General features: G+C 43.2%; 1 protein-coding gene across 1 annotated transcript in view; it reads right to left on the reverse strand.

The window, feature by feature from the left end:
- Positions 1–12,430, reverse strand: part of KCNIP1 (potassium voltage-gated channel interacting protein 1) — a 375,943-nt gene that overhangs the window by 346,332 nt on the left and 17,181 nt on the right. The window lies entirely within an intron of this gene.

Below are 12,430 nucleotides of genomic sequence, written 5' to 3' on the forward strand. Positions count from 1 at the left end.
ATTATTATGGGAACTGGGTTCTGTATTATCAGAACTCGCTTTTCATTGTGATGAGCAGTTCAAAATTAGACCAGGATGGTACAAAAGAGCAATTAGCATCAGCAATGCTCATTCAACACTTGGAATCTGGATGGTTATCTACCAGAAATCTCCACAGGGAAAAATGACCTGCTCTTTAAGACTGAGACTTAAGGAGTGGGAGAGTGCATTGTAAAAACATCAAATTGTAAAAGGGGGAGTATGCATTGTAAAAACATCATATAGAGGAGGAAAATTATCTCCACAACAAGGAGGAAAGCACTTGCATCCTCATACAACACTATGGTGAAATGCATCTGAAGCACTGTGTGTATACAACTCTGATCTTCCTCATTTGGGAAAGCGGCAGAGCAACTTACACACATACATGTGTTTTGAGTCACCAAAAGTGTTCGCCAGTGAGGTGGGAAGAAGAAGAGATCCTGCCCTGTCAGTCCACCTGAAGCTGAGGCAAGAGTATGGCAAATGCTTAAAATCTAGCAAGCAAACAGGGCAGATAGGTGTTAAAGCTAATGTGCTGTTCTGGTACATCTGGAGGTGAACAAACTCACTGTAAAAAGACGGAGAGATTTATGTAACAGGTTCTTCCACAGCTTTACTCCAAAACTCCTTTTCAGCAGCTAAAAAGTCTCCTCCATCTGCAAACTAGAAGGTGCTCATGTCTCCTCTACACTCACTCAGCACAGCCCCTCCCCAGCTTGTTGCCCTCTCCGCTGGGTGCTGCAGAATGAAGGCTGGATGCTGCTGTTCCCGGCAGTGGTCCCTGTCCCCAGCGTCCGGGTGACTCTATGATGCTCAGGAGGTTGTGACTTGTCTCTGAGCAGTTGGTGCTCCTGATCTTGCTGAGCTCAGTGGGAAGCACAACGGCACAGAGCTCCTGCTGTGGCTCCCACCTGGGAGCCCTGTCCTCCTCCCCTCCCTGCCCATGGCCGCCCCTGACAGCACCAGGGGCAAATCCGGAGTGCAACCCATGTTTCCAGATCTACCTCTACCAAAAATAAAACTATTACATGAAAACATTTCCCTCCTACGTGTACACACTGCAAGTACATGATGAAAAATATCACACAAAGAACCACCCTCACTTCTTCCTTCAGTCAGGTGCCAGCTCCTGTCTGGGCAGGAGATGCTCTAACTGAGAACAGCTGTGCAGGGGAAAAACACACACCAATTTGGAAACTCCAAATCCATACGAAAAGGAGGAATTTCGATGCAGGAAGGCAAAAACTCTAATGCAGAAAGCAAGCAAGATATATAGGCATACAGGCACTACAGAAGCCTCCTCTTATTTTTAACACATCACCCATGCATAGCTCTGCTTGATGAGCAGCAGTCACAGAGCCTTTGCCTTCACGTGGTCTCAGAGTAGAAAAGTATTTTAGCAGTGTGCCAGGTTACTGAATTACTCTGGATTTTTTGTAAGCATCTTCCTATTCGTTATCCATCTGCTGAGTTGTAACTCACTAGAGTGAATTTTGAGAGAACTCTATAAGCCTCCTACAGCAGCACGCAAGGAAGCTCTAAACCCTTTAGGTTTTGCTTTGCTTTAATGTTATTGGATTACACTGCCGAGTCTGCAATAGATCTGATGGAAAAAAATAAAAAGCTATTCTGCGAGGCAACAAAACACTTCCTATCAAGTGCTTCAATCCAAGGTGGGAGCAGGGCCTGGTCCCAAGGGATGGCTGTGCACCACAAAACCTCCACAGACCTGCTTACTGCCCCTTAGTCCACCGTGCAAATACTGTTTCCAATGGAGGCTCACAGCACCTGAACCACCATGGTAATTGGGAATTATCTCTGACGTTCTTCAGAAACTCAGGAGCACAACGGGGACATGAAAGGAGCTGCTGAGCTAACAGCAGTTTTCTTTTTACCCCCCTAAAGTAATTGTGAACTGTAAAAATGCTGTGAAAGCACTTGTGGGTTTCGTGGGGGTGTTTTTAGTTCTCCTGGAGCAAGTTTTCTTTTACAGCACCTCTGTAAGACTTAAATGTCAGCTTTGATAAATACAACTTATACTGGGGAGTTGCTAAATTAGATGTTTTTTCTCCTTGTTGTCCCCAGATCTCCAAACCCTCAAGAGCATTAATAAAAGGAAAAAAAAAAAAAGCTAGTGAAAAAACAGATAAAGAGAGGTGACTACTCAACTTCCTTCTAGAGGAGCCAAGGAAACACAAATTAAATGAAGTGGCAATTTATTATTGTGCTCTACTTGAACAAGTAGCAATGAAAAAAAATCTTGTCAAAGTTGAAGGACTGACAAGCTGTTCTTTCAAAGCTTCCTAAAAATATCTATATACCTCTTAAACAGATACAAGTAGTCTCATTACACCCAACGCTTCAGTCCCTAGAGGTGTCTTATGACACTTGCAGAGAAATTAAGCTGTCATACAGGCAAAAACATTCACACGCTGCCATACCCAAACCAGCACAGGTATGTTCCCTTTTCCCTTTGATCACATGCCTCTACCTATAATCAACCCAAAGATCTCATGTTTTATTTGTACACCCCTCACACAAAAGCAGAAACACTTCTCCTGTGAAGCATTATGTGCCTGAAGATATACATTAGGAGAAGCTTTAAAGCAGTAATATTATAAACATATAAATAAAATAACAGTAAGACATATATAAAATGGGATTAATACTGTTATATTTTATATTGGTGTATCTACATGCCTGTGTCAGTATATCTCAAAAAAGAAGGACCAGAAGGACTGAGCACACTGATTAACACAGACTACTGGTCACCTAACGCTAATTTTGCTTGTTGAAACGGGTTTTGAGAGAAGCTCAGAACACTGCCCAGAACATCCATCAATAAAATAAAAATAATTACTCAAATCTACGAAACAAGAATCAGTCAAAAAGATTTTGATTATTTTATCTCCAAAGGAACATAAATATTACAATTCTACACAGCAAGGTGGTTCAAAGCCACAACACAAAAGTTATGAAGGCCTTTTAGATCCCTCAGGGCTCGTGCAGGTGATGGAGTGGCTGTCGTAGCATGGGCTAAGGTCCTGGAGCCGAGCTGTAACACACCTGCCTGCTTCCAGAGGGTCTCCCCCTGCTTCCGAGATGCTTCCGGAGTGAGGTCCTCTCTAGGCTGGCTGTTGCTGTGCCTCAGGATGCGTGGGACTATCTGCAGAGAGCTCCTCAGCTCAAACCTTGCCTGTCCTCTTCCCCACGCAAAGTTTGTGGCAGTACAGTTTTAGACCTCCATCAACAAGAAATATGAACACGGCTGAACAGCTGAACAGAACACCAGGGCATCCGCAATTTCTCAGAGGGCACAGAAGGAGGGAAGCATCAGCCTGAGGAACCATAGTTTAAGTTAGCACACTATTTTTGTCTATGCAACTGGACTGCCCTTTACAAGTTTTATACTCATCCTGCTGGTTTCTGGAGATGACCGTATGCCATACCTGTGGTACACAAGGTGCAACAGCAACTAGGCAGCAAAGTCCTGTTCAAAAATACAACAGACCTGGGGGCTCCAGACTGTCCACAGCCAAGTCAAAACAGAATGCATGTATTTAATTCAGCAATTATAGGCTAAATCAATCACTAGTAATGCTAAACAACCAATATTAGCCCAAGTCTCGTTCTCTGGCAAGGACCACCATTATCCCTCATAGCCTAAGGTGACAAATGTTCTTTGTATCAAAGACAGCAATTATTTCCATAAGGAATGTTATAATCCACAAAAAGCAGGTCTTTCAGTTATTCTAGGCAGATTGTCAGATGCAGAACAAATACACGAGTATAAATGCAAATCAATTAGACACTCACGTAGCTTCCAAGTTTCAAAGGTGTTCTCTAAGTGTTTCTACTAAGTAAAAACCAAAACATGAGGTGACTGCTGCAGAAAGCAAAACGGCACACCAGGGGCTGCTCCACTCTGCCAACAGGCTACGACACTGTGGGTTTCCCAGCTCCACCTACAGGTAGGACACTACACTGAAGCAGGGTAGGGGGAGATGTCCTACACTGCCACCAGAAGTCTTAGCCTGCCTTTCTGCAGATATTGATTTGAGAAGTCTCCATAGTTCCTTTTATAGCTACTGATGTTTCTTTCCCTCTATAGCCACCAAAATAGTTCTTCATGCCTCACTAGTGGACAGGAAATAATTCATTGCTTTCCTGATGGCTTTCAGCAGAGCAACGAGGTGGCACTAACGTACAGAACATTTGAAGGTGTTTAAATAAGTTACGGTCAAACAAGTTACCTGAACTGGAATACCTTTTGATTCCCTCTTCAGAAATGCCACGTTAACATGGAGCCTCGTCACTCTGAAAGCACATTCAGGTACTTCCCCACACCTCAGGAAAACAGTTGGCGGCTCTTTATGACCTGGTAAAAGCACTGCCTACCTTTGGATTCTTGCCCAAAGAACACCAGGCAAGCAGATGATTTAGACTGGAAGAATCAAGTCATCCTGGCAGAAATGGGTTTGTCAGCCTATGTTGCTGTGCCCTTGCCTGCATCCCAGAAGCGTTCCCAGCTCCCCAGTGTTCTTGCTGTGTGCTGCAGGGCTGGCCAGAGAACAAAGTACCACTGCTCGCCCTGCTGCAACCACTCCTGGCAGCTTCTGTCCTGGAAAGTCCCAGCAGGACTGCACTCCAGTCTTCTCCAGAGCAGAATACACTGCCACCATCCCTCAGGTAAATGCTCAGCACAGGCTTAAGAATCGATTTATCCAAGGTGTGCTCCCCTAAAGTTGCCATCCGGTGAGGTACTTCTGCATTTCCTGAGGTGACAGTTCTTTAAGTGTGTCCTACTGTCTGCATGTTAAGTGCAGGACCCGTTGGCTTGGTCTTGGCGTAGCCACATGTGTTAGCAGAGAGGCTCTGCCTCTGCAGATGAGGAAAGAAGTGAATTGACTTGGCTGTGCACGTACATAAGCTGCTCAAGGCTGGGGCTCTGCAGGCAGCTTCCTGAGGCACCAGCTCAGGACAAGCCATCCCATTTCCAACACAGTGATGAGAAATAAGTGCCAATGGTGCCGTTAGTGCTGATTTCAGCAGAAGCGTCAGATGTTTAATTGACTCAGCTGTTAAACACAGCAGCAGCTTCAGGCCAGGGCTGCTGAACGACACCTCATTTTTACCTTAGTCCAAGCAGGCACTGCATGCAGATGATCAAACTCCAGTCTGTCACACCGCCTCTCAGAAGTCACATAGTAAATTGCATTCAAAAAGCCACAAAAACTATTGTCTTTTTAGTAGCTAAAAGAGGTTGCTTGGCCAGGGCACAGAGAAGCCTGCAAACACAAGGGAGATGACAGAAACACACAGATTACATTGAACGCGTGTGGCAGACCAATACTGAGAACAGGATTTAAAGCTATAGTCAAAGAACTGTTGGGACAATATCACACCAGTAGTCTCACCAGGGAGGGTTAAGGTAGGAGGTGAAGGTAATGCAGCACTTCCACCGCTGCACTCCAACCTCAGAAATCCACCCACATGGACATAAAGAAGTACTGCATAAAGCTGTCACAATAGAAGAGCCTTTAAAAAAAAAGGTAAGAAAACAACCCCAAAAAATCCTGCTACTACTTTGCAGCTATTTGTAGGTGACTGCTTTAGGAATAGATAAGCTTGGAAAGTTTAAAGCAAGTTGGTTCTTAAAGCAAGTTGCTGGTGTTCTCCCCCTTTTCCCCCCAAGGGGAAAAAAGGGAGCCTTCCAGGCAAGGTAAACCCTAAATACACACCTCTTGTCACATCCTAGACATTCCCAGCCCCGCGTGGTAAAAGCGATCTGCAGGCCACCTGGAGGGAGCCGCAGCCGGCTGCCAGGGTGCCTGTGGACCACTGCAAGCGAGGCATTGCCGACGGCGGCTGCAAGCTCCATGCCTTACGCACCAGGGGATCCAAATCCCAGCTTGTGACAGCCGCATGTGGGGCTGTCAGCACTGGGCACCTCAGAACTGAGGCTCTTGTGGTACCCAGACATTTCAAAACAAACCACAAACTAATAATTGAGGAGCTCCTTCCAGGAAGTCTGAGGCCCAGCTGGTTCTTAAATGGAAAAGCACAATTTGTTGTTATTCTTTTTTTTTTTTTTTTAAAGTTATGAATAAAAAACTACAGTAGCTGTTTTAGAACAAGATTAACAACATGCTTGTTCCATTACTTTATATTCTGAAGATCAGCACTGCTTAGGTTCACATTTGTACAGAATTTATCTATATGGAAATGCAGCAAATCATCCAACCAGGTGACATTTAAAGACCCTCAGACAGCATTCAGAGCATGCATCTTCTACAGCTTTAAAATATCAGGACTATGCAAAGGTGGCATAAAAAAATTAAATGTAAAGACAAGCTGATGACACTTCATGATCCTAAATTAATACGCATAAGTATATTGCTGTACATAAAGATTAGGAAAAAGTATTTCTCACAGGACAAAAAAGAATTCAAAGAAGAAATCAAAAACAGCTCAAGTGTAGTTCTGTTGCCCGTCTTCCCAACCCAACTCAATTCCACGTCAAAATCAGCCACTGGCTCCTGACTTCATTGGAAGTGGCACAGTTTAAGGAAAAAACAAAAGCCCTACCAAAACAAAACAAACACTAAAATACACCACACACCTCACCAAATGCTCTACATGACCACTGCCAAGGCAGGAAGAACATTAAGAAAGGGATAAAAATCATAAGACTAAATTTATCTCTATTCAACTAATTAGATAAAAGCACTTTGGGAAGCTAAGGGTAAGAGCTCGGACATCACCAGCCAAAGGAAAGACAAAGTGTAACCCCTCTCCTGTAATGCTGATAATTTTTATACACAACTGCATGAAATATTAGCACTTATTCTATGAAAGTGTACAGAGCTATGATATTCTGAATGCCAATTTCTATCAGTTTACCTTGCCAACTGTAAGAAAGCAGTGTCTCCAGCTGCACATACCTGACCAGAGCAGTAAATCACCAGATCCAGTTTCTATTAGTACTGGGTGACACATGGAAAATGGAATTTTTAAATGGATTTTTAACAGCAATGTCAACAGTATGGTATATCCTAACTTTGGTTATAAAGCGTCAGGTACAGTAGATTCAAAACAAAACCTCACTAATAAAGAAGCACCGCACTGACTGCTTCCAACATCCCCACCAGGGAAGTTTTGCTAATGAAAGCACAAATGGTTTTTAACTTTCAAAGCTCTTTTCTCTGCCCCGCATCATACATACAGTTGATTTTCCTCAATTTCCCCTGTTCTCTACCCATTGTCAGAAGTATTTTCTAACAGCTATAAGATCACACAGATTTTGTCCTCCATAGTGATTTTCATCAAAATTAAGTTGTCTGACTTAGCTAATATTTTTAGCCCTTGTTCCCATCTTGCTTCTCTTTCCTCATGGCAATTAACGGTGGGAAGCAACCAGTCACAATTAGCTGGGTTGTGAAGGCTAAAGGAAGCATCAGCCATCAGTTCAGCCCTGAACCACTCAGTGTTTATCTTCCTTGCCTGCCATCTGTCTCATTTGCAGCATATTTTTAGAATCTTTTATTGCCATCTCTTAAGTCCCTTGTTAGTTGTAATAACCCATTTTGCTCCTTGGCCTTTCTGATTTTATCCCTACATGCTTCCACTGCTCTATCTGTATTCGTCCCTTATAGTACTTATCTTCTTGTACAATCAGGATCATCGCCTGCCCTTTCCAGCAGCAAGCAGCTTTCTTATATCATCTTCCCGGGAGGCTCTGCAGACCAGCTTCCCAGACCTGCTGCAATCTCTTCTTGATGCCCACTGTCCCCAACCTGCTGTTCTCCCCTTTCTTCACATACAACTGTGATTCCTGTCATTTAACTGCCTTCACCTGAAACTGCCACCTTTCCTCAGTCCACTCTGAGATTATGCAGCTCTGAATAAAGAAAAAACAAAATTCAGTTCGTTAATAAATTCTTTACCTTTGTTTTACCTGTACATAGTATTATCAAGCATACCATAATATTTAATCCACTGCATAACTGATATAATTATAACAAGCTATTTATTGCCCTTAATCTGTTTATGGCCAGCACAAACATTGACATTTGATGAAGATAAAAACAGGGAAAAAAAACACCACAAACCACATCTTTCAGGGAGATCAAAAGGAGCTACAGACACTGCAATCTGGCAAAAGAAAGTCTTTTCTTAATGAGGAAATCCCTATGAACTGCCTATTCAGCTGATAACAGAGGACTGCTCTGCAGACTGATCCCCAGCCCTCAAGATCCAGCTAGTGTTCAACTACGACAGCAACTTTTGACTCCCTTGCCTGTACACACATTAATAAATACAATATCTGGAGTTTGAATATGGTAAAAGAGCGTTTGAATATTGCCACTGAATTTTTCCAGCAACAATCCTCCACCATACCAGCGTGTTCACACAGATTATGTACAATCCACACGCACTTACCTCCCAAATGTCTCTGCACTTCTCACTGTGCAGCTACAAGCAACAAGGAAAAAAAAAACAAACAGCTTTTCTGGCAGAAGTTACAAGCAGGCCATAAAACAAATTTGATTTAAGTAATATTAATTTGATCTCCAGTACCATTAAAAGCATGAACGTGGCTGAAGAGATAAGCAGAAGGTACGCCGAGTTTTCATTTCAGATTGGAGAGTATAGCCTGCATATCAATACTTCTTTTTAATCAGGAAATGGTGGGATTTCTCTTTGCTGTTTGTGTGCAGCTGTGGCAGAAACAAATGGGCGTCTCACCTTGCCTAAGCAGGGATGCAGCACTGGGCATATCTTTTCTGCTGCACTTATTTTCTTCTTTCTGCTCCAATTTATCTTCCCCTTCCGTGGGGTTTGCTTTTGTAGTGATTTCTTTTTCTGTTCTCCACTTGCTGGAAACTTATTTTCTCACTTCAATGACTTCCCTCCTGCACAACCGCTTTCATAAGGAAGCTCAGCCTTTAAATTCCAAAGGAAGATATCTACAATGACATTCAACTATATGCTGAGAGAATAGTTCAACAAAGGCTCTATGCAAAGAAAAAGTACTATGACAGAAGTTTGTTTCGTATGACCATTCTTTGTGGAACTTGGTAGAAATTTATTCCTTACCAAATCTACTGCAGCTTTGCCTCTCTGACCTTTCATTCTTCATCAAAAATATTTTGTTTTGATATGACAGTCTGAAGTCTGTCCTGAAAAACGTGAGTCCAAATTCAAGTTAAAGTCCCTTTTGTACTGAATTCAGAGAATGAGAAATACAAGTCTGTTTTTATAGCTATCACCACACGCTACCATTTTAAGAAGAGAAGCACCTTGCTTCAATTCACTTTTGAATATAGCACTACTGAATCCCAGCAAAAAGACCCTCTAAGACCTTACTCGATAGGAAGAGCAGTCAACTGTGTGTCAGCATACCAACGCAGCCCCCGGGCATACTTGTAGGATTGGCTTTCTACTGCAACTCTGGCCATTTCCCTTGCTCTCTCCCCCCACCCCAAAAGAACACAGGTACTGTACCTGCTCCATCTATAATGAGACTAATCAACCCATCAAATTAAAATTCACTTCTCATTTAAGCCAGCTTGGATACCTGTCATTAATCATGGCTATTTGCATGTTAAATCTCAACTTCAGTCTCTAATCTTCTCTGTATTGTTGCTGTAGTGTCATTTGAAACATGGTATTGCTGCGTGGGTTTAATTCTTCAGTGTAATACATCTTCTGACAAGTATTTATAGACAAGGATCATGGAAACAAAGAATGAAAATCCTATGCAATACCATCAGGGCAAAGAGGGATTAAACAACATGCAAAAATAGACACGAAGTATCCCAAACTTGGCTTTTCTAAGCAAATACTAGACATACTTTATGTCTGGGTAGAAAAGTGATGATAAACCTCTTCCTCCATAATGTAAGGCATAACATAACATTTTCACCATCTATTTTTCAATCCCATTGAACTCACAGATATCCTACTGGTCCTCCACTCAAGAAATCAAAGCTACTCCATGAACAATCAACTGCTTGACCACTTTGCGACTTGTATTTCTTAAACACTGCCAGACAACTGTCACTTGAGCATATACTGCTCTTGGAAATTGAGAGGTCTTGGCCTGAGAGTCATTTCTTACCTAACCCAAAGCGAGGAGTCAGTAAGCACATTGGTGCTCTGTCAGGCTGCCGAGTCACCCCCAGTCGTGAAAAAACCCTTAAAACGCTCAAGTATCTCAGCAGGCTCAGTTACCTACCCCAAGCACCTGAAGGCCTGATGGCTGGAGTGCTCTGCTGGCTGCAGCAATGTGACCCAGCACCTTGTCCTGAGGGGACATACCCACGCCACCCCTCTGCCAGCAACAATCCCCTCTGATGCAGCCTCTGGCCCTTGCCGGCATCGGCAGTGTTTCCTTATCAAGTGATAAGGAAGTAAATGAGCAGATTTGGGCATGGATTTTACACACCTACTGCCAGTACCAACCAGGTATGTTCCAAATAGCTGGGGCTCCTGCTTTCAGACAGGCCATCACCTCTGCCCCAGAGGTGGCTTCATTAGGGAAGTAAGGACCTGCTGATCTCTCCTTCCCAATCGCCAAAATCTCAATTAGTTTAAATTAGCAGAAGACATCATTTATTATTAATCAAATAGATGACTAGGAGAGGTAATCAATCTAGCCCTTTGGAGGAGCCAAGGCTTGATTCAGACATGAGTCAGCTGCCTTCCCAAGGCTGCGCTCCAGCAGAAGGCTCCCTCAGATAGACACGGGTGCTTTACAAAGCCCCGTACTAAACAGGCAGCCATTAACCCTCATTTCTCAAATCAGCTCCTGCTGGCGGCTATCTTGTGCAATTTACTACTTAATTCATTCTGAAAAGCAGCATGTAACAAGCTGTCCTGACATGTATTTATTGGGTGCTTGTCACAGCACGAGTGCTGTTAAATTGCTTGCTACACACCAAACTTCTCACCATCAAGTATTTCCATCCTGCACTGAGTTCAAAGTCTTCAGCTCTCATCTCTATGTCTGTACAATGTACATTACATGTACAGTGCAACATAGTCTTGTTGTGATACAAGGTAAATTTGGTAGAAAATGTGTTGCTGCAGACTCAGGTTTAGGACACATTCTCACACCAATTTAAGCATTTTCAAAACAGAACCATATGGAAATAGGACTTGTTAAAATTATGAATATAACTAACTGCATACAACACCAAAATAAAGAACAAAGCGTATTCTGAGGTGGACTCAATTTCTTTGGCCTGCATAACTTGCAGCATTTGCATAACAGGGAAACACCACCACACATATAAGCACATCACATCCTCTGCTTTGCACTTGCTGGACCAGCAGTGAGAATCCATCAACACACACGGCTCCATCCTGCCCAAAAGGCAGGTCTAGAACAAGAGTTCTTCCACTGGATCATTTGGGGATAGCCAGAGATGCACCAAATACTAGCTAATGGTTAAAAAGAGTTTCCTGAAAAAAGGCAGATCCCCAATACCTTAAGCTGCAGGAAAGGGCCCCAGTCAGTAGTTGGGGTGTCAGGAAGAAGCATGCTTCTCCGCTCTTCCATCTCCTGTTAGCGTGCTGCAGGAAGGCCACAGGCACAGGAACACAATCTGTCCCATGCTCTGCAGCTGCCCAGCGGTGAGAAAAGCAGGGCTTGGTAACAACGCAGTGCTGAGAGCAGCTTGGGCAGTGATGCTGCCTTCCCATACCCCCAGCAGGCATGATTACAGAAGCATCATGTTTTGATTAAAACCACTGAGGATACTAGGGTGTTTACAAAAGACTTGCATTTACGACATTTCATTTTGGATGAGCGAAGATGGTCTAAAAGATTATTTCCAAGTTTAATGAATTTGATAAGAAGTCATTAACTTTTTGTTCCTTGATTTCATTAGCTGTTCAAATCTTCCTGCTGCAACAGAGCAGAGGAACATCATGCAGAGACCAAAAAGTCCCCCAATGGAAAGATTAGCATAACATTTTTTAAAAAATAATACACTGAGCAAGTGGCTTTTCACGCTTAGTATGAGTGTTTAGAGTTCTTTTATTGCTTGCCTCAACCTGCTCAGAGTTGTCTCTGCTCACTGATGAGACTGACAGGATGCTAGGGGGCTCCATGACCAGCACCCTGCTCTCTGGCAGTCCCAAAAGAAACATGCAGTGCTGCAAACATGAATACCCCAGTGTAGCAGTTTGAAACGGCATTAGAAGCATTACAAAGGCATTATAAACCATGTTACTTTGATCTGAAAATGGCACAGGGCTGCAGCTGATTGCTATGCATATGCAACGACAGACCTCAGGTGAGGATCCCAGCTACAACACAATCAGCCAGCACTAGCCCAGTGTACAACTGGGTGAATCCAGCAAGTGTGCTACAAAATTTCTCCATGTATAATTTATTCTG

This window comes from Anser cygnoides, chromosome 14 (genome assembly GCF_040182565.1).
Source record: "Anser cygnoides isolate HZ-2024a breed goose chromosome 14, Taihu_goose_T2T_genome, whole genome shotgun sequence".
Taxonomy (NCBI): domain Eukaryota; kingdom Metazoa; phylum Chordata; class Aves; order Anseriformes; family Anatidae; genus Anser; species Anser cygnoides.